A 26163-nucleotide genomic window follows, 5' to 3' on the forward strand; every position below is an offset into this window, starting at 1 on the left:
CTGCTAAACAAATAGAAAAAATACACTATTGGCGTCAGCTTTCCCTTGAGATTAATTTCCCACTTTGGAGCATGCCCTAGCATGTTTTATCTGAAGTTCTAAACAACAGCCCCGGTGATTAGGAGCATGCGCATTACTTTTTTAAAAAGGCTATGCAGTGTTTATGCAGGTCCCCAGAGACAGTTCCTCATCTTCTGAGCAGGCGCAGTATGTTTCTTAGGTAGCCTTGCATCAAATGCCTGACAAGTAGTGTTTTACCCCTGGGCATGCACAGTACGTTTTTAGGAAGCGCGGGCTTGTCTCTGGGCCCCAGCGAGTGGTGTCTTGCCTCTGCACATGCGCAGTAGCTTTATGACAAGCCTCCGTTCTATCCTATGCACAGGAGGAGGTAGTGAGGCCTCCCCAGGTGGATCCCTCAGCAGCGACCCTCCTCCTGCCGTATCCTCAGTACCAGATCCCCGGGAGAGATCCAGTGTCACTCACTGGAGACAAATGTTCCAGTAGGAGTCGGACGAGGCGGTGAGTCCTGTCTGTGGCAAGGGAGAATGTTTTGGGCCTTGGAACAAACTCTTAATGTTGTCCTGGCCTCCTTCCCACAAACAGGCGCTAGAACACCTGCTGCTGAGAGAAGTGGCTATTCTGACCTCCCTGACTCCTTCCCAGAAACAGGGGCTGGAACACCTGCTGCTTAGAGATGGGGCTTTCCCGACCCCTGACTCCTTCCCACAGACAGGGCCTCGAACACCTGCTGCTGAGAGATGGGGCTATCCCGACCCCTGACTCCTTCCCACAGACAGGGCCTCGAACACCTGCTGCTGAGAGATGGGGCTTTCCCGACCCCTGACTCCACAGACAGGGCCTTGAACACCTGCTGCTTAGAGATGGGGCTTTCCCGACCCCTGACTCCTTCCCACAGACAGGGCCTTGAACACCTGCTGCTGAGGGATGTGGCTATCCCGTCCTCCCTGACTCCTTACCAGTACCTCGAGCACCTGCTGCTGAGAGATGGGGCTATCCCGACCCCTGACTCCTTCCCACAGACAGGGCCTCGAACACCTGCTGCTGAGAGATGGGGCTATCCTGATCCCTTCCCACAGGCAGGGCCTTGAACACCTGCTGCTGAGGGATGTGGCTATCCCGACCCCTGACTCCTTCCCACAGACAGGGCCTCGAACACCTGCTGCTGAGGGATGTGGCTATCCCGTCCTCCCTGACTCCTTCCCAGTACCTCGAGCACCTGCTGCTGAGAGATGGGGCTATCCCGACCCCTGACTCCTTCCCACAGACAGGGCCTCGAACACCTGCTGCTGAGAGATGGGGCTATCCTGATCCCTTCCCACAGGCAGGGCCTTGAACACCTGCTGCTGAGGGATGTGGCTATCCCGACCCCTGACTCCTTCCCACAGACAGGGCCTCGAACACCTGCTGCTGAGAGATGGGGCTTTCCCGACCCCTGACTCCTTCCCACAGACAGGGCCTTGAACACCTGCTGCTGAGGGATGTGGCTATCCCGACCCCTGACTCCTTCCCACAGACAGGGCCTCGAACACCTGCTGCTGAGAGATGGGGCTATCCTGATCCCTTCCCACAGGCAGGGCCTTGAACACCTGCTGCTGAGGGATGTGGCTATCCCGACCCTTGACTCCTTCCCACAGACAGGGCCTCGAACACCTGCTGCTGAGAGATGGGGCTATCCCGACCCCTGACTCCTTCCCACAGACAGGGCCTCGAACACCTGCTGCTTTGAGATGGGGCTTTCCCGACCCCTGACTCCACAGACAGGGCCTTGAACACCTGTTGCTGAGAGATGGGGATTTCCCGACCTCTGACTTCTTCCCACAGACAGGGCCTTGAACACCTGCTGCTGAGAGATGGGGCTATCTTGACTCCTTATTCCTTCCCACAGACAGGGCCTCGAACACCTGCTGCTGAGAGATGGGGCTATCCTGACCTCTGACTCCTTCCCACAGACAGGGCCTCGAACACCTGCTGCTTAGAGATGGGGCTATCCCGACCCCTGACTCCTTCCCACAGACAGGGCCTCGAACACCTGCTGCTTAGAGATAAGGCTTTCCCGACCCCTGACTCCTTCCCACAGACAGGGCCTCGAACACCTGCTGCTGAGAGATGGGGCTATCTTGACTCCTGATTCCTTTCCACAGACAGGGCCTCGAACACCTGGTGCTGAGAGATGGGGCTATCCTGACCTCCCCTGACTCCTTCCCACAATCAGGCGCTAGAACACCTGCTGCTGAGAGATGGGGCCATCCTGACCCCTGACTCCTTCCCACAAACAGGGGCTAGAACACCTGCTGCTGAGAGATGGGGCTATCCCGACCCCCCTGATTCCTTCCCACAAACAGGGACTAGAACACCTGCTGCTTAGAGATGTGGCTATCCTGACCCCTGACTCCTTCCCACACACCGGCCTCGAACACATGCTGCTGAGAGATGGGGCTATCCTGACCCCTTCCCACAGACTCCTTCCCACAGACAGGGCCTCGAACACCTGCTGCTGAGAGATGGGGCTGTCCTGACCCCTGACTCCTTCACACAGACAGGGCCTCGAACATTGCTGCTGAGAGATGGGGCTATACTTACCCCAGACTCCTTCCCACACACCGGGCCTCGAGCACCTGCTGCTGAGAGATGTGGCTATCCTGACCCCTGACACCTTCCCACAGACAGGGCCTCGAACACCTGCTGTTGAGAGATGGGACTATCCTGACCCCTTCCCACTGGCCGGGCCTCAAACACCCGCTGTTGAGAGATGGGCATATCATGACCCCTGACCCCTGACCCATTCCCTCTGGCCATGCCTCGAAACACCTGCTGCTGAGAAATGGGGCTATCCTGACCCCTTACTCTATCCCAGAGGCAGGGCCTAGAGCACTGGCTGCTGAGAGATGGGGCTATCCTGACCCCTGACTCCTTCCCACAGACAGGGCCTTGAACACCTGCTGCTGAGAGATGGGGCTATCCTGACCCCATCAGGTTCAGCCCTGCAGCTCACATTTAGAGTTACCTCAGTCTTTGCACATATGTTTCTTACCTCCAACGTGACATAATATCTGTACTTTTCTCTCCGTGATGAGCTAAGTCTTGTTTCATAGATGTATTTACTGCATTGTTCTATTTGCTTGTACACTGTAAAGCGCTATGACACTACACTGGGTTGAGAAACACTATATAATAAGGCACAAATAAATAGAAATCTCTGAAAGAATAATAGATAAAGTAAGCACACACTGCGAGTATTTTAAACCTCTTCTCGGATAACACAGCAGTAGTCAACTAGAGGATGGGGGAGGTGAAAATAATGATAGGGATGGCTTAGCCTTTTTCCCCCAGTCGTCTTCGTTATTTTGGTTAAAGACGAGGGGCAAGATGTAAGAAGCTTCTTTCTGCTCACAAATGGCCCGGTTTGTAGAATCACAATGCTTCCTACCAGAAAAAAGCAAGTATTTTCTGATGTGCCAAACCTTATTTGTGATTCGGTTAACTGTTACCAAATAGCAAATAGGGTTTGCAATTCGGTGTTAGAAAGGAGCGGGTTTAGCGCACCCCTTCCTAATACTGAATTGTAGCGGTATTTACAAATGTTTTGCTCCCAAAATGCAGTTGCAAAACATTTGGATTTTACCACCAACTTCAAGTTGGTGAGAACCCTTTGAAAATGGGAAGTGGTCCCCAAGGGACCCCCTCACTTTTGTGAATGGTAGTACTAAAAGAAATTCAGAACAAGAAGTTGTCCCATGGACCACTGCCTGCTCTTAAAAAATGGAATAAAATGGTTTTTTTCTTTTTGAAACAAACCCATTTTCCTTTAAGGAAATCAGGCTGCATTTAAAAAAAAAAAAAAAAAAGATTGTCGTATTTAAAAGCAATCATGGACAGGACAGGGTGGTCTGCTGTCCCACAGGCCACCATCCCTGTGATTTTAGCGATTCATATTCATGAGGTAGGTAGATTTGTGATCCACTAGGAATCGCGAAATGAAACTCATGAACTTTCATACATTAGGAATAGAGATGACCTAATTGTGATTTGCAGCAAATAGCAATGAAGTCATCTCTATTTCCAATATTTATATATGTGACCCAAGATGAGGATACCATATTTGATATCAGGTAATGTGCATTGTCTCTGCACTACCAGTTTCCGAACTCCCTCTGTGTTTTTCATGAAAACACTGCTGCACAGCAAGGACGGAAAAATGCTCAGCTTGCGCCTTGCCAGATTTGATATGAAATTGGTATTGTGCCCGTGGCATTCCCTCTGCAGACATTTAGAACAAAATCTTTCTCTTGCGGACTCTATGGAACTGAACTGCGGGGAACCGTAAGAGCCCTGATTGTCCCACTTATTTTCTTTTTCGGAATCAGATATCCAGCTCACCAAAATCGCCCCGTGTGGACCTATCAAAGAAAATGTCATTCTGTTGCTATTTTAAATTCTAGGTATTGGCAAAATGTAATTGTGAGGATCTGAATACAATCTTCTAAAATATACCTGGCCCCTCATATTTAAGTATTTTATTTCTTTATTGTTTTTATTGATTTTCCAAATAAATTCAATATACATCATATATAACAACAAACCAACTTGGTGCATAGCTGTAAAAATAAATGACAATATGAAACACACCTTTCCAGTTTACAGCCACAAGTATACGACACAGCATTGTGGTCCATGTGCATAGGGACAGAATTTGTACATTGGGAGACATTTAAGGGTAACTGCGTTCTAACATGGCAGCAGGGTTCAATGTTGCACCAACAGTATCCATCCTGTATACATACCAAATTACCACATCCTATTAATTATACATCCGCAGTTCGGGGATCTTGTACCTCAACAACCCTAGTCCCACTAGTCCTCTCCTGGACCCAGGTAATAAATGGATCCCATATCTCTCGGGGTCTTGAGGTTGGTGGCCTTAATTGGCAGAAGGTGGCAAGCTGAACATGGCCATAAGTGACCTACCGTATCCATTCCTGAATCGTGGGCTTCCTTCTCCTCCCCCAGTGAACTGCTATTTGGCGTTTGGCGAACAATAGTAAAAGTGCATGTAGTTTTCGTTTTTTTACATGTGTGTCTTTGACATATCCTAACAGTCCCACTAGTGGGGATGGGGAAAGTGACATATCCAGAATCTGATTTATGGACGTAAAATTTGGGGCCAATAGTCGGCAAGTGCCGGACATTTTCATTTCATTTGAAGAAAGGAGGCAGGGGACAACATTCGTCGTCTCTGAGTCCCATGCGGTGTAGATTAATGGGCGTTCTATAATACCTGTGGAGAAATTTGAAGTGGATCAGGCGAAGCCTGTAATTAGGGGACAGTTCAGTCAGTTGTGTGCAACAGTATGTCCACTGGTCTTCCGTCAAGGGGGGCAATCTCTCTTCATTCCATTTAAGCCAAGCACTGGGCTTCGTCACAGGGGCATCAGTTTGCATATGTGTGTAAAGCCTGGTTATGAGTCTACGCGATGATGGTGTGCGAAGTAAGTTCTCCAGAGCCATCAACGAGGGCGGCTGTGACGGAAAGTCAGTGTGCAATTTGTGACAGGCAGCCCTTAGTTTTATGGTAGCGAAACAGCTCCCCGAAATATGTCCTCTGCCCCTCCTCCTCCCTAGGGGGGTCTCTAAATACGTCCCCTGGGTAAAGGTCTGCGAAGGTATGAAGTGTCATCTTCTGCGCCACCTTCTTGTTGATCTCGTCTTTGACGTTTGGTAACATCGGATTTTGTTCCAGGGGGATAAACGGGGAATATAAAATTTGGGCTCCCGCCCGCCGTCGTAGCCCGTCCCAAGCCCATCTCAAAGTTACAGAAGTATCTATACCATCGGTAGGGCGCCTGTATGTCTGATAGACCGCCAACTGTAGCGGAATCGGCGCTACCGCATCTTGTTCTACAGCCACTTGTGGTGGAAAGGGGGTTGGGTGTACCCAATAGTGCAGTGCATATAGTTTCATATCGGGCGCACCCAAGCCTCCCTGCCTGAGCGGGAGAGACAACAGTTCCCAAGATACTCTGGCTTGACCACCCGCCCACACCAGAGATATTTACAGTGAGCTCAGGGTTCGAAAGAACGGTTACGTGAGTATGATCGGCAAGTTTACAAATAAATATAAAAACTTGGGTAAAACAACCATCTTAGCCAGGGCGATCTTTCCTGCCAACGACAGCGGAAGCTTAGCCCAAATAGCAACTTTTTCTTCCAGCCAAGCAATGGCTTTACAATAGTTTAAATTCCTTACCTCCTGTAGATCTCGACTGATCCTAATTCCCAAGTATTTCACTTTCTCAGCCTCCCATTGTATCGGGAACTCAGAGACCACTGCCTTGGTATTGTCTGTTAGGGGGAAGACCACCGATTTGGCCCAATTTATAGATATTCCCGCCAGATTTTATGAGCTCTCTTAATACAATGTTCAAGTTTTGGGCAGGGTTCAGAATGTAGAGAGTGACATCATCTGCATTGAGCGATATCAAAAGGCTCCTAGAGCTGAACCCTATCCCCCTGTCCGTGTGATGTTGTCTTATGCGTGCAGCCAGAGGCTCCATCGCATTGGCGAGCAGCAGGGGGGACAGCGGACATCCCTGGCATGTGCCCCGCGTGATCTGAAATGGATCCAACACTAAGCCATTTGCTGTTATCCTAGCCCCATTGGTTTGGTATATCCATTTAATGAACAGGGGGCCGAATCCCATTCGCTCTAATATCGTAAACAAATAGAGCCAATCAAGTGAATCAAAGGCTTTTGCCGCGTCTAAGAACACCGCCGCTGCTTGCCCATCCTGATGTAGATAATGTAGGACCGAGAAGACTGTTCTAAGATTGTGAGAGGTAGACCTCCTGGGTATAAAACCCGATTGGTCTGGTAGGGCTATGAGGGGGAGCATAGGCTGCAACCTGGTAGCTATCAATTTTAGCAGAATTTTCATATCTACATTGATCAGCGACAGTGGCCGATAGGAGTCAAGTTCGGTATCCGGTGTTCCGGATTTCAGCAAGGTCACAATTATCGCTTCCCACATTGTTTGTGGTAATATGCCTGATTCATGAGCTTCCTCATATACCGCCAAAAGTCTGGGCGCTAGCTCCTCCACATAAGTTTTATAGAAGGCGGTCGTCAGCCCATCCGACCCGGGGGCCTTATCCAATGGCAGGCTTTTAATCACGCTAGTTACATCTTCTGCTGTAAACGGCAGGTGCATGTACTCCCTGTGCCGATCGTTAAATCAGAATAGTGCTACAGAATCTAAAAACGCCTGCATGCCTTCCGGGCACTCGGTTTGTGTAGCTGTATACAATTGTGCGTAAAAGGAGGAGAACTCATTAAGAACAGCCACTGGGCCTCTGACAACACTCCCACTCCCATCAACCAGCTCAGGAATATATGCAGCGGACTGCGGCATCCGCAGCATGCCAGCAAGTGTCCTTCCAGGTCTGTCACCCTCTCCATACCTGCACACTTCAGCATATTTCCCAAGGAACTTAACCTCCCTCTGCGCCTCTTTTTCAAATTCCAGCAATTTGGCTTTTAGCTGAGCCAAAAGAGCAGGCTCCTCTGTAGAATATAAGCATGCCTCTAGATCTTTTATTTGCGCCTCGATAGTCTGCAATGTTAGTCTAATGGCCTTGAGCACACCGGCTTGCCGCGATATGCACTGCCCACGAATGACCACTTTAAAAGCCTCCCAGAGCGAGGACTCAGTATCTACAGTGCCTGTATTAATAGTGAAATAGTCTAAAATATCCGTCCGGATTTCCTCCTTAAATGCCGCATCCAGTAATGCATGCGGAGGCAGTCTCCAAGAGCACACCCTACGCGTTGCATCAGGGAGCGAGATCCTCAAAAGGCATGGGGAGTGATCAGATAATGTTCTAGGTAGATGCGCTACCTTCACTACCCAGCTAGCCACATCTCGAGTCGTCAACCAATAGTCCAACCGAGACCAGGCCCTACGGGGTTCAGAAAAACAGGTACCCACCTTAATTTGTGGTTGAGGTACGTGCCAAATATCAACCAGATCCCCTTCGTTCAGCAAGGCATTCAGGGCTTTACCAGCCGCTGGATGGTGTTTCCTGGCCGTACCCTGTCTGTCCAAGTCATCATTTAAAACAGCATTGAAATCCCCTCCCCATAAAATCGTGGTGCAACCAGCAATGTTCCCTCTAATTATTTTCCTCAGTGTGCAGCAGTTCAAGATCTCTGTGCGCGGCAACCAAGGCTATGTGCACCAAGCAACTGATCATGCATTTGAGTGCTTTGCTCAGCAATATAAATCTGTAGCAGTCACCACTCAAAACCTTTGTTTACAATGAGTGTGAAACATGTGCATTACACACACATATAGTTCTATTTAATGAAGTCTTGAGACAGTTTTGTAACGTAGATACACACCCTTGGACATGAATTGTTTATGGCTGTAGCACCTACACCCCAGATTTAGAAAAGGACAGGACACAGAAGGTGCTTCCATTATATGTTTTAACTGAACAGCAGGATTGATGCAAGCAGTCAGAAGAATGAGGCAGTTTTATTGAGCTCGAACCGGATCCGGGCTGGACCAAGTGAAATATGCTGGAAAAAAAATAATCCCAGTGTAATTCGCCAACACCGGAACATATTGAGCAGGGCCTACAGGTTGTCTGCTTTCGGTTCTGAGCAGGAATCTGCAGGCAGTGAAGGGGCTTTCTTATTTACAATTTAAGTTGTCCCAAAACAAAGGTCTCATTTAAAGGGCCAACAGCCCTACTTTTGTTCAAGAATGATCCTGGCTGGGAGTCACCTGGAGCCTAATACCTAGGTTCCAACACAATGGAGGGTAAACAAAGGCACCCAAGTATCACTTTACAAGTCAGGTACTTAAAAGAAACATTTGAGGCAGGTTTTTGTCTTTGTTTACCCTTCCTATATAAGCTACATGCATGTACTCGAAGAAGATTGGCATATGTTAAGAGTGCATAACTGGGAGAAACAAAAAGTAAAAGTATGGATTTAAAATGTAGCGGTGCTGGGGCTGTCTGTATTCATATAAATGTATTACTACGCAAAAGAATCCTTTTCAGCAGCACTATACAACAAATTGAGAAAGATAACAATAAGGTTCTAAACCCATGTCTTGCAGTTTGCAAAAGACTTGTTGATGCTGGTTCATAGCTCACTGTGCCACAATAGGATTGCAATTTATGTTCTGCATGTAATAACGGATATGTGTCAAAAGTAGTAACCCACTTACCTATCTACAAAAAAATAAAATGTGATTTGCATGTTACAAGATGTGCTTTACAGGAGATGCATTAACCCTCCATGCAGCATTACGAGTCAAAACTGAAACTAGACCAAACACAGTCCAGCAACTCCAAACTCCAGCAACTGCATTTACCCCCATATGTATCTGACCATCACTGTTATCCTCTAAAATTTCCTTGGCACTCAAATATCACTGCAGAGAGTGTCTTAAACCCATAAGATATTTTAAAATGCAGTCTTTGCAATCATTTAAACCAGAAAAGATTTACTGTCACATTTGACCTCGTTGCCATTTCTTTGTTGCAGAGTTTAAAAAAAGTAAATGCATAAGTTGAAAGCCAAATTCTGGTATGCATGACTCTGTTCCTCATGACTGCACCCCCTTTCTATTGTCACGCCTTGACCACAAATTTATGAGTTTGCACCTCCATGTGGTCTCTGTAGTGGGTTCTTGGTGACTTGGCATAAACGTGAATGTGATTCTAAGATCAGCACCCACTGTAAAAAAAGACCAAAAGAGCCATAAATTCACCTAACTCCTCAAATTCTAACAGCACCATATGTAAAGGGCTGCACTCCTATTTGTACAAGATGACCCTTGAAAATATTTGAAATATCATTTTCTAACATGTTGAATATGTTGCAAGGTTGCATTCAATATTCAAGAAGAGTATTTCTTTAAAATGTGGAAGTGTTTCCCTTTAATACATCCAAAATATTTAGAAAGTATTTATTAAAAGTGAGTGGTTTTAAACATGAGTGGTTTTAAACATGAACTGAGAAGCCTATCACACAACAGAGGCAGCTCCACTTCTGTGGATGTAATGTGGGCCAGTTCCACTACAAAAAATAAACATAGTTCAGACTGCAAGTTAGAATTAGCTATTTTATAATACAAGTCTTACCATAGAGCCGCCTCTGGGTTTACTTTTCTGAATGGCCTTAAAGTATAGTGTGATCGCAGCCTCTCACCGATGTCCATTAGGTTAAATACAGACTTCCTGGATGGAAATCAGTGTCTATGATTTATGATGCCATTTCAGAAGCTTTTCACAGGGCCGGAAAAAAAGTCTTTGCTTGCTCTTTGCAAGAGTTTTGATGGCTCCTAACCTTAACAGAGTAAGCAGCAAGTGCAGAAGCTGTGCGCTCTCTAATCTGTAGCGTGTCTGTGGCGGAACAGCTTCTCTTCTATCTGATCTCGCAAATGCGCTGCCACTGCTCCTCGCATTTTGCCCATGTATGTTTACATTTGTGGTTGAAGAACGGACTTTTGACATTGTGGGCTCTTTGCAGGTGTGCGTGTGCGCTGGAAGAAGGCCTTGTGCGCACGCGCTCACCCGCGCATGTTAGAGGGAACTATGGCAACCAGTCGCTCTGACCTTGGCCCACACATCTTGAAAAAAGCTGGGGGAATCTATATTGGGGCCATATATTGCTACCAAGGTTAATGAAACCCCTTCCAATGAGCCCAACAGTATGATATATCGTCCATCAGGGTCTGTAGGCACTTCTCGCTCTCTCCAGTCCAAGCCCCGTTTAACCAACACTGCCACCCCACGGGAATAGTTAGAGTATACCGAGTTATATGTGAATCCCCATCTTTTATGTTTAAGTTTTGGAGAGACCGGAGCATGTAGGTGCGTTTCTTGTAACATGCAGAGATCTATATTATGCCTCGTGAGGTATGCGTTGACTAACCTGGATTTCCTACTGTCATTTAGCCCCTTTATGTTCCATGTCAGGCAATTTACACTGGTTTCGTGGAGTGCACAATAATCAAAGCTGCGACTTTGCTGTGTCTCTTGCAACATGTGAGCAAAACAATTCTAACTGTGTGTTTCATCAGTGAGCATATCCATACACCATCAAAACCATAAACAACACACCCAACCCCCCACCCCCAACCCACACCAACCCCCCAATCAGGTTGAAGAATGCCCCCCAACAATAGAATACAAAACAGTGTAGTTTTGGGAAGGCTTCCATGGGGACGTGTGAGTTCCGGCATACTGCCCTACTTAATCAGGGTAGCCAAGAAACTGCAGAGAGCCTAACCTGCAGTAAAACAGATTAATAAATTGCGGCTGGAAATATATCGCAAGTGGAGCTGTGTCCTTACCTACAGTTCTATGCACTGTCAGTGGTCCCATTGCCGCATAAACAATAGTGGGATAAAAGGAATGAATACAGTATTCTCCTGTGTCAATAGATATACAACCCCAATGTAGAACATCATGTGTTAACCTGGTAATCTACCATACACATTCTGCCAATTACAAAAAAAATTCAGTGAAAAAATATAGGAAGTGTACAGTGTTCCAGAACGTAAATGCAATGCCACTCCTAACCACGGAAGAAAAAGGGTAGCTCAGAGACATTGTAGTAATGTAATACAAAAATACTGCAAATAATAAAAGAAAATATATAATTCCATGCTATTCAGTCGTTATCACTTAGCTGATGTTCAGCGGATTCACCCAATCTGGGACTGTTGTTGGTGCGCCTGCCACCCACGTGTTTCGCAAATTTCAGAGCGGATTTGGCATCTGTGAAAAAATGGGCCGAGCCGTCATGAGATACTTTTAGTTTGGCAGGATATAATAATGAATAGGGGATTTGGGCCTGCAGCAGGATCCGTTTTGCCGGTAAGAATTTGCGCCTCGCCTCTTGCACCGCTGGGGTGAAATCCGGGTAGAAGGAGATCTGGTTTCCTTGATGTGTCACGGTCCCCAGTGCACGCACATGGTGCAGTATCGTATCACGATCTTGATAATTCAGCAGTCTTGCCAGGATAGGCCGTAGAGGAGCCCCCACTGAAGGCTTGGGGCCCATAGCACGATGAGCTCTTTCCACTGCAAATACCGTTCATAGGTGAGGAGCGAAGAGATCCCGCAGCAGGTTTGACACGTAAACTTCCATTTTGGTAATCGCTGTAGTTTCCAGGACCCCCGTAATACGTAGATTGTTGCGGCGTGATCTCGCCTCCAAATCCTCATTCTTAGCACGGATCACACCCAGTAACTTATCCATGTGCAGCAGTTGGTCTTTTGTTTCTACCTGAAATTCGTGAAAATCTGTCTGTTTATTTTCAATCAAATCCAGTCTATGTTCATGAACACCAACCTGTGTTTTCACTGACTCCATTTGGGCTGTTAACGTGTCCAATTTTGAGTGAATTGTGCGGAGGCTGGAGCGCATCTCAAGCATGAGCGTGCGGATGTCCTCTCCCTGGTCACCCTGTTGTCCCTCAATAGAGCCTCCAGTGGCGGACTCCAAGTCTGATTCCATGTGTCTAGTCGTTCTTCTCTGGTCGAAACTAATCTTGGGCTACTTGGCATCTGGTTTGCCCATGACTGACCTTCAAAGTGTGCACCTTCACAATAATAAAAGGGCTTTGCACTGTCTATGTTGCCAGTGGTGTCTTTTCCTGAACACAAAGTCTAAACTGTTTGCGGGCTCTCCACGGCGGGCCGTGCACCACTGCCACCCTTTTCTACCCCGTTGTGTGTGTTGATGAAGGGGTATACACTTGCAGCCCTTTTCACAAGTAGGTGTAGCCAGTTGTGTCTCAGAGCGCTTTGTGTATCAGGCAGGCACAGTTGTCTTCTCCAGCACACCTCAGAGCATGGTGCTAGCCTCCTCTTCTCACTTCCCCTTCTGTGCACGCAGTCGTTTACCCCACGGTATGTACACAGGCAGGCATCCCAAATCTTCCGGCATCAGTAACTCTCCAACAACAACAGCTATCGAGCTACCTATGGCAAGCTGCAGCCCCCAGAACATTCTGTAAAGAGGCGTGCTATCTGGGGTCGTTGACTGACACCATCTCACAATGGTGTGCTCCCAGTCCTCGAGGCCCCACTAATCATCCACATGAGGCAGGGTAAACCAAGAGCAAGTTAGGTGCGCATTCCCAGCTTATCTGAGTGCCCAGGGTCGTCACTCACCACCGCCACCCGCAGTACGATATCAAGCGTCGCCTTCGATCTCAAAATGGCGGCCGCAGGACTCGGGGATTCATTCAGGCACTCCGCTCCTCGACGCAGTCTTCCACCGTACTTCAAGACAGGGGCTCGATGGTACCGGTTTTCGTCTCACACTTACCCCGGGCAGCAATCCAGAGTCGCGAGCGCCTCGGTCAGTACCGTTCAGGCCCGCGTCGCAGCACCGGTCTCAATTTACTACGTCTACCGCCCCACGTCTCCACCGGAGTTTCCTGCTCTTCCGCGACTGGTGCATCTGGTGCACCGGGGCTGGTATCACGGCGATTATATAGTGCAGGCAGCTAAAAGTCACCACGTTTACTGCCGCTGGCGATCCGCTTCCGATGGGTCAAAACTAGCAGGGTACTGGCTCCTCTGATTGTACAGATTCATGAAGGATATTGCCTCGGCTGGCGGAGCTCGCTCACAAAGCTGCCATTCCGCAGCACGGCAGACCACGCCCCCCCCCCCATATTTAAGTTTTAAGCAGTGTTGCCAGATTTTTAGACCCATCCCAAGCCCAAAGCCGCTCAAATATAAGCCCAAAATAAGCCCAATCAGACCAGTTCCAGCCCAAAAACCAGCCCAAATTAGCAAGTCTCCAATTAAGCACAAATTGTCATCAGAAACAATTTTAACGACAAATATACATTCTATTCAATATACAGATGGTGGGAGGGTGTTAACTGGGCACCTGCCTTAATGCTATTAATTTTTAAGACCAGTTCTCACTGCGACTTCTAAGAGCCCCTGCAGCTCCACTCTGCCTATTGCTTAAAGATTCAGCTCGACCCCCCCGAAATCAGCTCCAGTTCGTGCGGCAAACAGTGTGCGTCAGTGCGCGCCTTGGCATCAGCAACGTGGTGAAGCACGGAGTGTCAGATCCATGCCAGGACAGTGGTAAACAGACGCACGCGATGCTGCCAGCAGGTGCGTGCGATGTTGGGTGGCCCCTGCACGACCGTTTTCGAAGCTGGGCTGGCCTACGAACAACCGATGTGGTCAGTTTTGGTTTGGGTGTTAAAACACTCTCTTTACCTACGTCAACTTCCTGGCATCTATCAATATTCATCACTTCCTACAAATAGGGTGACCAACTGGCATGGGTGCAAATTCAGGACGGTGAGTATAAAAATTCAGGACAAAAATTCAGGACGGGAGGTCAAAATTCAGGACAAAACTTTGGGACAAAAGGTACGTTTTACAGACACATCAAAGGTATCATACACTATTTTTAGACCATAACATGAACTTAGGCCTAAATCCTCAAACAATTAGTATCGTTTTTAAAGCCACTACCCGAGGGCACCTGAGCAAACTTATGTCAAGAAAAAATAAACGATATATTTGAAACTAGTGAAACTCGAACATGACATCATGGAACTCCAGAGAAAATGAAAACACAACCCAGACAAAAAACAAATCCCTTACCTGGAAAAACTAAAATACAAATGCAACAAAATCTTAACCAATAAAGCTCACTTCATTGTCAATAAAAATAAAGGTAACACATTTTGTGGTCATAAGAAATCTGGAAAATTACTGCCAAGCAAAACTCCCTCTGCCTGAAAATATCATCTATTACCAACAGTCAAGGAACACCATCCACTAAAGAAAAAGACATTTTCCCTCTTTCAAACAATTCTATCTGAAATTTTACTCTAGAAGCACCCACACTACCTATGAAGTGTCTTTACAATATCTCATTAACCTACCTATATTCAAAATAGACAATAAAATCAAAGCCTTTCTAGAGGAACCAATTTCTCAACAACAAAATGTATTAGGCCATAAAGTCTCTTAAAGCAGTGAAAGCACTAGGTCCAAATGGCTTTCCCACCTGCTTATACCACACATGGGGCCCAAATCTAATTCTTCCCTTCAAACACCTTTTTATGATATGATATGATATGATGTAGTTTTTGTAAAGCGCGGCTTACACTCCAAGGAGCATCTTGGCGCTAGTGGTGAGAGTGTCATTGGAGAAAGAAAAGAGAAAGTGCTGACAGAAAGAACTAAGGAGAGTTAGGTTAGATTAGTTTTAGGACTAACGTGTCAGGCGCATTAAAAATCCAGGTTTTGAGGGCCTTGCGAAATAGGATTTCAGAGGGGATCTGACGCATCTGGGAGGGGAGTTTGTTCCAGGCTCTTGCTCCCAGAAAACCTAGCGATTTGCCACCTTTGGTTGCGAGCCTGAATCTAGGGACCACCAGTAGGTTTAGGTTGGAAGACCTGAGTGATCGAGAGGGGGTGTATTTTCCAAACCTTTGGGACAGGTAGGAGGGACCCGACTGGTGGTAGGCTCTGAAGGTGATGAGCAGGATTTTAAATAGTACTCTCTTATGAATGGGCAGCCAGTGTAGGGTTCTAAGTGCTGCTGAGGCAGATGACCTCCTGGGCAGCCTTAGTACTAGGCGGGCTGCGGTATTCTGCGCCATCTGCAGTTTGTGCAGGACGCTTTTATTGGAACCTGCATAGATGCTATTGCAGTAATCCAGGCGGGATGTGATGAGGGCCACAGCGATTGTCTTCCTGGCCGTCAGGGGAAGGAGGTCGAAGAACCTTCTTAAACCCTTGGTGATGTTAAAGCAGGACCCTGCCACGGTACCTGCTTGTTGTTTGAAAGAGAGGGCTTCATCAAACCTAATCCCGAGGTTGCGGGCTGATTTGATTGTGTTTGGCGGGACCTCAGCATCTTGGGGCCACCACTGTTTCGGGCAGAAGAAATTATCTTGACCGAAAGGGAGGATTTCCGTTTTTCCTGAGTTACACTTGAGGTGGTGGTTTTTACCCACTTCGCCAACTCTAGTTCAGGTAAAGGTGCAACATGTGAGGCAACTCTAATTGCCATCCCAAAAAATGCAAAAGAACTCACTGACCCCAAAAGCTACCCCATCTCCCTAATAAACACAGATTGCAAAATATATGCTGACATTCTAGCCCTTAGATTTGAACCTATTGTTAAATCAATCATACACCCTTTTGAAACTGGCTTCATCAAAGGCAGATTCAGCTCTGACAACATTAGAACATTTAGCCACGCTATCAAGTGAGCACTCGCCCTCACTCACCCTGCGCTATAGCAAGAGACACGTAGAAGCCTTTGATAAGGTCTCATGGTCCTTCCTACATGTGGCCTCCTAACTGCTTTCAGGCTCGGCTCATGCTTTACCAAAATGACACTTGCTCTAGATGACGAGCCCCAAGCCAGAATCAACATAAACAAGCATCTTTCCAGCAGCTTCAATAGCTCCCAAAACACAAAAGAGGGTTGCCCCTAACTTGGCCACTATTCTTCATATCTATGGAACCTCTTCTTTTTAGCCTGATGGAAAATACTAAGATAGCAGGAATCCACTTGGCTGCTGGTCCTCAAAAAGTTGCGGCATACGTAGGCGACATTTTGATAGTCACAGACCAGACAGAAATAGACAAACCAAACATTTTGAAAGTGATTAACTATTAAGCTATCGTATCTGGCTAGACACTCAATAAGAAAAAATAGATATTCTCCCTCTCAAAATTCATCCAGATATATATTACAACAAGTAACGTTACGCCTACAACAAGCCAGACCCATTTGCTTTGTTAATGGTTGTTAGTTTCATAAAATAAAAATGCAGCAACCATGGCTTAAATGAATATAATATTGAAACTGCACTTTTCTAAAATGATGAGACGGAAAGAACTCCCTGCCCCAATCTCTCCACTCTGTCTATTGCTTAAAGACTCAGCACCCCCCCCCCCGAAATTTTTTCTTACACCCCCCCCCCCGCCAGAAATTTGGCTCTAGTTGCGCCTCTGACTCACTCACCTGAGGTCGGGGCGGGCGTCGAAGTCCGGACTCAGCAACTGGCCTGAGTGACCACCAGTGGACCACAGTGGGTGCAGCAGCAGGGACACCACGTGCGTCCGACTCCAGTGTCCAGTCCGACTCCTCATGATGAGGATTGATGAGATGATGCTTCCTGGCTGGCGTCCACGTTGAGCCGAAAGTAAGAGCTCCGTCACTCAGGCTGAGGTCACGCACCGTGACGCACGCACGCAGGGGCTGGCCAAAAAATGATTCCCAGGGCCGTCATTGGTAGCGTTTTCGCGCGCTATTGGATTGACGGCTCTGGGGGACCCCCACATTGGCCCGCGCACTTACGCGACGGACTCCTCGTGGTCGGTGTCCGCCCAGGCCACAAAATTGCGCACAACCTTCCAAATATAGCCCAAAAAGTAGCCCCCTGCCAGGCATGGTTTTTTCCCGCACAACTGGGAAAAAAGTCGCCCAATTGTGCGGGAAATAGCCCAATCTGGCTACATTGGTTTTAAGTCTGTACCTGCCAGTGAGCCACATTTATATCGTAAGTGCTGTTTCTATTCTGGGAAATATCATCGGATATTCCGGGTACATATAGCTAGGATACACCTACCCTTCTAACACATTTTACAAGTTGTTGGGGCTGAGAAGCTCAAAACTGTGTCCAAATTGCCACAGTATTGAAGATAAAATGCAATGAATTCTTTTCACATGCATGAAAAGAAATCCTTCACTTAAGCCAATGTTAAGGGGTTTGAAACAGATGCCAGGAAAAAGGGGCTCAGGGTTTGTATATAATATTAGAATGTAATTTTGTGGAGCATATTTCATATGGAGAGCAAGGGGAATATGTGTAAAAAGTATCTGTGGGCAGATAGCTTAGGAGCCCGATAGTGACCCTTGATGTTAGATGAGTCTTCTTTCTTTTGATGACGTCACCTTCAATAAGGAATGTATATATTGTTAGTGGACTTTACGTATTTAATCCTTTCCATTGGCGTACATTATTGTTTTGACATAAGTTATAGCTCATTTTTAAAATCTGTGCTTCTTGGAAATAATGTGTTTTTCAGAAATAAACATTGAAACTGAACAAGGTCCTGGCCTGCATTGGAGCAGCCCCGGATGACACATGTTCCCAGCATTGGGATTTGATTCTTATTGAACCGTGAGTCAAGTCTTAACTTTCCATATTAATGGCCTTTTCAAGATACATTTTTTATGAGGTGCAGAGGCAAAGTTGTTTGTGTTTTAAACAATATGTGTTCAAGATGGGATTAACATGGCTCCTTTGACATCCATGGACAGTTCTTGGTAACTGCTGCAGTCCTGGACTGGACTATGCTCCAGTACTGGACTGGACTATGCTGCGGTACTGGATTGGACTATGCTCCGGTACTGGACTGGACTATGCTGCAGTACTGGACTGGACTATGCTGCAGTACTGAACTGGACTATGCTGCGGTACTGAACTGGACTATGCTCTAGTACTGGACCGGACTATGCTCCAGTACTGAACCGGACTATGCTCCAGTACTGGGCTGGACTATGCTGCAGTCCTGGACTGGACTAAGCTGCAGTACTGGACTATGCTGCAGTACTGGACTATGCTGCAGTACTGGGCTGGACTATGCTGCAGTACTGGACTGGACTATGCTGCGGTACTGGACTGGACTATGCTGCAGTACTGGACTGGACTATGCTGCAGTCCTGGACTGGACTGTGGTGCAGTACTGAACTGGACTATGCTGCGGTACTGGACTGGACTATGCTGCAGTACTGGACTGGACTATGCTGCAGTACTGGACCGGACTATGCTGCAGTACTGGACCGGACTATGCTCCAGTACTGGACCGGACTATGCTCCAGTACTGGACTGGACTATGCTCCAGTACTGGACCGGACTATGCTGCAGTACTGGACCGGACTATGCTCCAGTACTGGACCGGACTATGCTGCAGTACTGGGCTGGACTATGCTGCAGTACTGGACTGGACTATGCTGCGGTACTGGACTGGACTATGCTGCAGTACTGGACTGGACTATGTTCCAGTGCTGGACTGGACTATGCTGCAGTCCTGAACTAGACTATGCTCCGGTACTGGACTGGACTATGCTGCAGTACTGGACTGGACTATGCTGCGGTACTGAACTGGACTATGCTGCGGTACTGAACTGGACTATGCTCTAGTACTGGACCGGACTATGCTCCAGTACTGAACCGGACTATGCTCCAGTACTGGGCTGGACTATGCTGCAGAACTGGACTGGACTATGCTCCAGTACTGGACTGGACTATGCTGCAGTACTGGACTGGACTATGCTGCAGTCCTGGACTGGACTGTGGTGCAGTACTGAACTGGACTATGCTGCGGTACTGGACTGGACTATGCTGCAGTACTGGACTGGACTATGCTGCAGTACTGGACCGGACTATGCTGCAGTACTGGACCGGACTATGCTCCAGTACTGGACCGGACTATGCTCCAGTACTGGACTGGACTATGCTCCAGTACTGGACCGGACTATGCTGCAGTACTGGACCGGACTATGCTCCAGTACTGGACCGGACTATGCTGCAGTACTGGGCTGGACTATGCTGCAGTACTGGACTGGACTATGCTGCGGTACTGGACTGGACTATGCTGCAGTACTGGACTGGACTATGTTCCAGTGCTGGACTGGACTATGCTGCAGTCCTGAACTAGACTATGCTCCGGTACTGGACTGGACTATGCTGCAGTACTGGACTGGACTATGCTGCGGTACTGAACTGGACTATGCTGCGGTACTGAACTGGACTATGCTCTAGTACTGGACCGGACTATGCTCCAGTACTGAACCGGACTATGCTCCAGTACTGGGCTGGACTATGCTGCAGTCCTGGACTGGACTAAGCTGCAGTACTGGACTATGCTGCAGTACTGGACTATGCTGCAGTACTGGGCTGGACTATGCTGCAGTACTGAACTGGACTATGCTGCGGTACTGAACTGGACTATGCTCTAGTACTGGACCGGACTATGCTCCAGTACTGAACCGGACTATGCTCCAGTACTGGGCTGGACTATGCTGCAGTCCTGGACTGGACTAAGCTGCAGTACTGGACTATGCTGCAGTACTGGACTATGCTGCAGTACTGGGCTGGACTATGCTGCAGTACTGAACTGGACTATGCTGCGGTACTGAACTGGACTATGCTCTAGTACTGGACCGGACTATGCTCCAGTACTGAACCGGACTATGCTCCAGTACTGGGCTGGACTATGCTGCAGTCCTGGACTGGACTAAGCTGCAGTACTGGACTATGCTGCAGTACTGGACTATGCTGCAGTACTGGGCTGGACTATGCTGCAGTACTGGACTGGACTATGCTGCGGTACTGGACTGGACTATGCTGCAGTACTGGACTGGACTATGCTGCAGTCCTGGACTGGACTGTGGTGCAGTACTGAACTGGACTATGCTGCGGTACTGGACTGGACTATGCTGCAGTACTGGACTGGACTATGCTGCAGTACTGGACCGGACTATGCTGCAGTACTGGACCGGACTATGCTCCAGTACTGGACCGGACTATGCTCCAGTACTGGACTGGACTATGCTCCAGTACTGGACCGGACTATGCTGCAGTACTGGACCGGACTATGCTCCAGTACTGGACCGGACTATGCTGCAGTACTGGGCTGGACTATGCTGCAGTACTGGACTGGACTATGCTGCGGTACTGGACTGGACTATGCTGCAGTACTGGACTGGACTATGTTCCAGTGCTGGACTGGACTATGCTGCAGTCCTGAACTAGACTATGCTCCGGTACTGGACTGGACTATGCTGCAGTACTGGACTGGACTATGCTGCGGTACTGAACTGGACTATGCTGCGGTACTGAACTGGACTATGCTCTAGTACTGGACCGGACTATGCTCCAGTACTGAACCGGACTATGCTCCAGTACTGGGCTGGACTATGCTGCAGTCCTGGACTGGACTAAGCTGCAGTACTGGACTATGCTGCAGTACTGGACTATGCTGCAGTACTGGGCTGGACTATGCTGCAGTACTGAACTGGACTATGCTGCGGTACTGAACTGGACTATGCTCTAGTACTGGACCGGACTATGCTCCAGTACTGAACCGGACTATGCTCCAGTACTGGGCTGGACTATGCTGCAGTCCTGGACTGGACTAAGCTGCAGTACTGGACTATGCTGCAGTACTGGACTATGCTGCAGTACTGGGCTGGACTATGCTGCAGTACTGGACTGGACTATGCTGCGGTACTGGACTGGACTATGCTGCAGTACTGGACTGGACTATGCTGCAGTCCTGGACTGGACTGTGGTGCAGTACTGAACTGGACTATGCTGCGGTACTGGACTGGACTATGCTGCAGTACTGGACTGGACTATGCTGCAGTACTGGACCGGACTATGCTGCAGTACTGGACCGGACTATGCTCCAGTACTGGACCGGACTATGCTCCAGTACTGGACTGGACTATGCTCCAGTACTGGACCGGACTATGCTGCAGTACTGGACCGGACTATGCTCCAGTACTGGACCGGACTATGCTGCAGTACTGGGCTGGACTATGCTGCAGTACTGGACTGGACTATGCTGCGGTACTGGACTGGACTATGCTGCAGTACTGGACTGGACTATGTTCCAGTGCTGGACTGGACTATGCTGCAGTCCTGAACTAGACTATGCTGCAGTACTGGACTGGACTATGCTGCAGTACTGAACTGGACTATGCTGCGGTACTGGACTGGACTATGCTGCAGTACTGGACTGGACTATGCTGCAGTACTGGACTGGACTATGCTGCAGTACTGGACTGGACTATGCTGCAGTACTGGACTGGACTATGCTCCAGTACTGGACTGGACTATGCTCCAGTACTGGACCGGACTATGCTGCAGAACTGGACTGGACTATGCTCCAGTACTGGACCGGACTATGCTGCAGTCCTGGACTGGACTATGCTGCAGTCCTGGACTGGACTATGCTGCAGTCCTGGACTGGACTATGCTGCAGTACTGAACTGGACTATGCTGCGGTACTGGATTGGACTATGCTCCGGTACTGGACTGGACTATGCTGCAGTACTGGACTGGACTATGCTGCAGTAATGGACTGCACTATGCTGCAGTACTGGACTGCACTATGCTGCGGTACTGAACTGGACTATGCTGCGGTACTGGACTGGACTATGCTCCGGTACTGGACTGGACTATGCTGCAGTACTGGACTGCACTATGCTGCAGTACTGGACTGCACTATGCTGCAGTACTGGACCGGACTATGCTGCAGTACTGGACCGGACTATGCTGCAGTACTGAACTGGACTATAATGCAGTACTGAACTGGACTATGCTCCGGTACTGGACTGGACTATGCTGCAGTAATGGACTGCACTATGCTGTAGTACTGGACTGGACTGTGCTGCGGTACTGGACTGGACTGTGCTGCGGTACTGGACTGGTCTATAATGCAGTACTGAACTGGACTATGCTCCGGTACTGGACTGGACTATGCTGCAGTAATGGACTGCACTATGCTGCAGTACTGGACTGGACTGTGCTGTGGTACTGGACTAGACTGTGCTGCGGTACTGAACTATGCTGCAGTTCTGAACTGGACTATGCTGCAGTACTGGACTGGACTATGCTGCGGTACTGGATTGGACTATGCTGCAGTACTGAACTGGACTATAATGCAGTACTGAACTGGACTATGCTCCGGTACTGGACTGGACTATGCTGCAGTAATGGACTGCACTATGCTGCAGTACTGGACTGGACTGTGCTGTGGTACTGGACTAGACTGTGCTGCGGTACTGAACTATGCTGCAGTTCTGAACTGGACTATGCTGCAGTACTGGACTGGACTATGCTGCGGTACTGGACTGGACTATGCTGCTATCCTGGATTGGACTACGCTGCAGTACTGGACTGGACTATGCTGCAGTACTGGACTGGACTATGCTGCAGTTCCGGACTGCTGTACACTGTCCCAATCATGATATGGGTTGGTTCATTTTATAATGTGGACCTAGACAGTCAGTTGAGCCCTAAAGCTAGACCAGAGAGCTGTGCCGATGTGGTTCTCAAGCTTATTAGACATTCAGCCTCTTGGGCCTTTGTGTACAAAGGAGGAAATGAAATAGTAAATTAGAAACTTTGTGCATATGTAAACTAAAGAAGAGACCTAGAAAGGTTGATGTTGCGCCACTCGCCTGAAGAACAGTCTCCGGAGACGATGCGGGGCCTCAACTCACTCCCACATGGCGTCTGATCAAGGGTTGGTAACCTTGAGTCATGTTCTGCCCCAGGAGGGAAGGGGGTGGAACAAAATAATAAAATATATAGTGACTTGCGCCTGTGGTGTTGTGTCTAGTCCACTAGCCCCCTTGGTAATGATCAAATGCCTCCCACTTTCAGAAAGCTTCTTTTACAGTGCTGCAGGAAGTAGCTAAGAAGGAGGAACACAAGATATTATATTAATATCAAACAATACTGTGTTTATATGTAAAACACTTTAGCAAATGACAGTACTTACAGAAATAGATCTCTGTTACAACATAGTGGTAGTATTTGTGATTATTTTTTTTTTTTTTATTTTGAAACCGTTTATTGCAATCTCAAGAATATACAAGTATGGGCCTACAACCTTCCGGCCGGCCGCTAGAATGACAGGAGCATATGACATACGTACAAAAACACTTGGCGTTGCAGAGAAGCAAAATCAGGATGTATCAGCGTCGTGGGCCACATCACTCTGACCCCACAATACGGTTTCATTTTATACAAACAACACAAAAACCACACCCGCAAGGCAACCCGCAATCGAAAGTAACAGCACGTGCTCCCCGAATGGGGGACCCCAGCCATCCACAGGAGTCTAAAGAGGGGAAGGGGAACAGATCGAGGACTGGGGGAACTCCGTGCTTGGGGCTAGGGAAAGGAGTCAACTAAGGGGACGGGGCTGGTGAGGCCGCAGGCAGCAGTGGTGGCGCGCAGATACCCCCGCGGTAGGCGTTCCAGGGGCCCCATACTTTCACCCATGCCCCAGGCTTACCCCTCGCCACATACACCACCTTTTCTCGGAACATGCACCAATCCATGTGTTCTTTCCAGGCCGACACCGCCGGGGGCCTCTGGGATCCCCACAGTTGAGCAATGTCACGCTTAGCTATCATATATCCCAGAGTCACCCATCGCGTCTGCGGAACCGAGTAGTCAGTTGGTTCCCACACATTCAGCAGGCATCTCCTCGCTTCAGGTAGCAGCGCGACATGCGTAACCACTCGCAGGACCTCATGCACACCACGCCAGAATCGCTCCACCTTCGGGCATTCTCACAAAATATGCCAAAAAGTCGCCAAAGCACCACACCCACGCTTACACAACCCATCCTCAGCATAGCCCATACGCAGAAGCCTTGGCCCCGTCATGTAAACCCGATGGAGTATCTTAAGCTGGACGAAGCGAAGGCGAGCCGGTATGGCCACCTCCTTCGGAGAGGCCACCGCGGAAATCCAGTCTTCGTCGTCCAACTCCAGCCCGTCGGCAACCCAAGCCTCGCGGAGGCCAGTCAGCAAGCCCGAGCGGTCATTAATCAATTTTTTGTAAATAAGGGAGATCGTGCTGTCCGGCACGTGGCCATCCAGCACTCTATCCTCCAGGGGGGAAGACTCCGGGATGGAGGCGACGTCTGGGAAGACTGAGCCCAGCGCGTGACGGACCTGCAAGTACCGAAAGTATTCACTGCCCTGCAGCTGAAACTCCGTCTGCAGCGTCTCAAATGTTTTAAATCCCCCCCTCGTCCAGAGGTCCCCCACTTTACTGATGCCGATCGTGTCCCACTTCTCGAAGCCCTTCGAGGTCCACAGGGAGCCCAATCTCTCAGACGCGTACAACGGTGATGCCCGGGTCAAACGGTCCTTCCACCCCATAGCTGCGTTAGCCGCGTGCCATACTCGTACCATGACACGCGTAGGTCCCGTCAGGCGGGGTCCGGGCGCGCCAGAGTAGAGCGCTCGATTATAGTCGCCACCAGGCAGGAGCATCTTGTCCATTTCAAATGCCGGGTTTAAGGCGGGCCCGTAAAGGCCATGATTAATTGCAGCTAGCTGGGAGGCCCAGTAATACCGTTTAATATCCGGGAGGGCAATCCCCCCGTCGTACCATGGGAGCGTCAACTTCGCCAGGGCAATACGCGGCCTCCCGTCCCAGAACAGGCGGCGCTGTAGACTCTCCACCTCACGGAAGTAGCGCGCCGGGACTAAATCCATAGTATTCTGGAGAGCGTACAGGAAGCGTGGCAACGACATCATCTTAAACAATGCCGCCCGGCCGAGCGGCGAAAGCGGCAGGCGCCGCCAGCGCGCGACGTCCTCCTTCAAGCGCTGGAGGGGGGGAAGCAAATTCCGCTCGTAGCGGGCCTCCGGGTCCAGAGTAATGTAAACCCCCAGGTACCGAAACCCCTGTGAGGCAATCTGGATCGGACAGCCCCGCGGGAGGACGGGAGCCTCCCCGGAAAGCACATACACACATGATTTAGCCCAGTTGATGACAAGGCCTGAGTTGCGGCCGAATGAGCGCAAAACATCAACCAGGACAATCAGTGATTTACGCGGGGAGGCTAGGTACAAAAGGATATCGTCAGCGTATAGGGACACGCGGTCCTCATACTCGGGGGTCCAACGGAGACCACGGATGGAAGGGTGCCACCGCAGCCACTCCGCCAGGGGTTCCAAGGCCAGCGCGATCAGGAGCGGCGACAAGGGACAGCCCTGTCGCGTGCCCCGTCCCAGCTCGAATGGGACCGATACTCTTCCATTCACCACCACCTGCGCCAATGGGCCCGAATACAACAATTTGACCCAGCTGATGAACCCCGGGCCAAATCCAAACTTCGCCAGCATAGCCCAGATGTATGGCCACTCGAGCGTGTCAAACGCCATGGTGGCGTCTAAGGACGCCAATATGGCCGGCTCCCGCACAAACGGGACACGCGCGAGCACCCCGTGCAAGCGCCGCAGATTAAGGGCCGTATTACGATGGGGAATAAAGCCGGACTGGTCTTGGTGGACCAAAT

General features: G+C 49.1%; 1 protein-coding gene across 1 annotated transcript in view; it reads left to right on the forward strand.

Moving 5' to 3' along the window:
- Nucleotides 1-351: 351 nt before the first annotated feature.
- Nucleotides 352-26163, forward strand: part of LOC146813530 (uncharacterized) — a 140929-nt gene continuing 115117 nt past the window's right edge. Inside the window, exons 1-2 of the mRNA XM_085620299.1 lie at nucleotides 352-519; nucleotides 18133-18227. The gene's annotated coding sequence lies outside the window, so the exon portion shown is untranslated. The remainder of the gene's footprint in view (nucleotides 520-18132; nucleotides 18228-26163) is intronic.

The sequence above is a fragment of the Triturus cristatus genome, chromosome 7, assembly GCF_964204655.1.
Source record: "Triturus cristatus chromosome 7, aTriCri1.1, whole genome shotgun sequence".
Taxonomy (NCBI): Eukaryota; Metazoa; Chordata; class Amphibia; order Caudata; family Salamandridae; genus Triturus; species Triturus cristatus.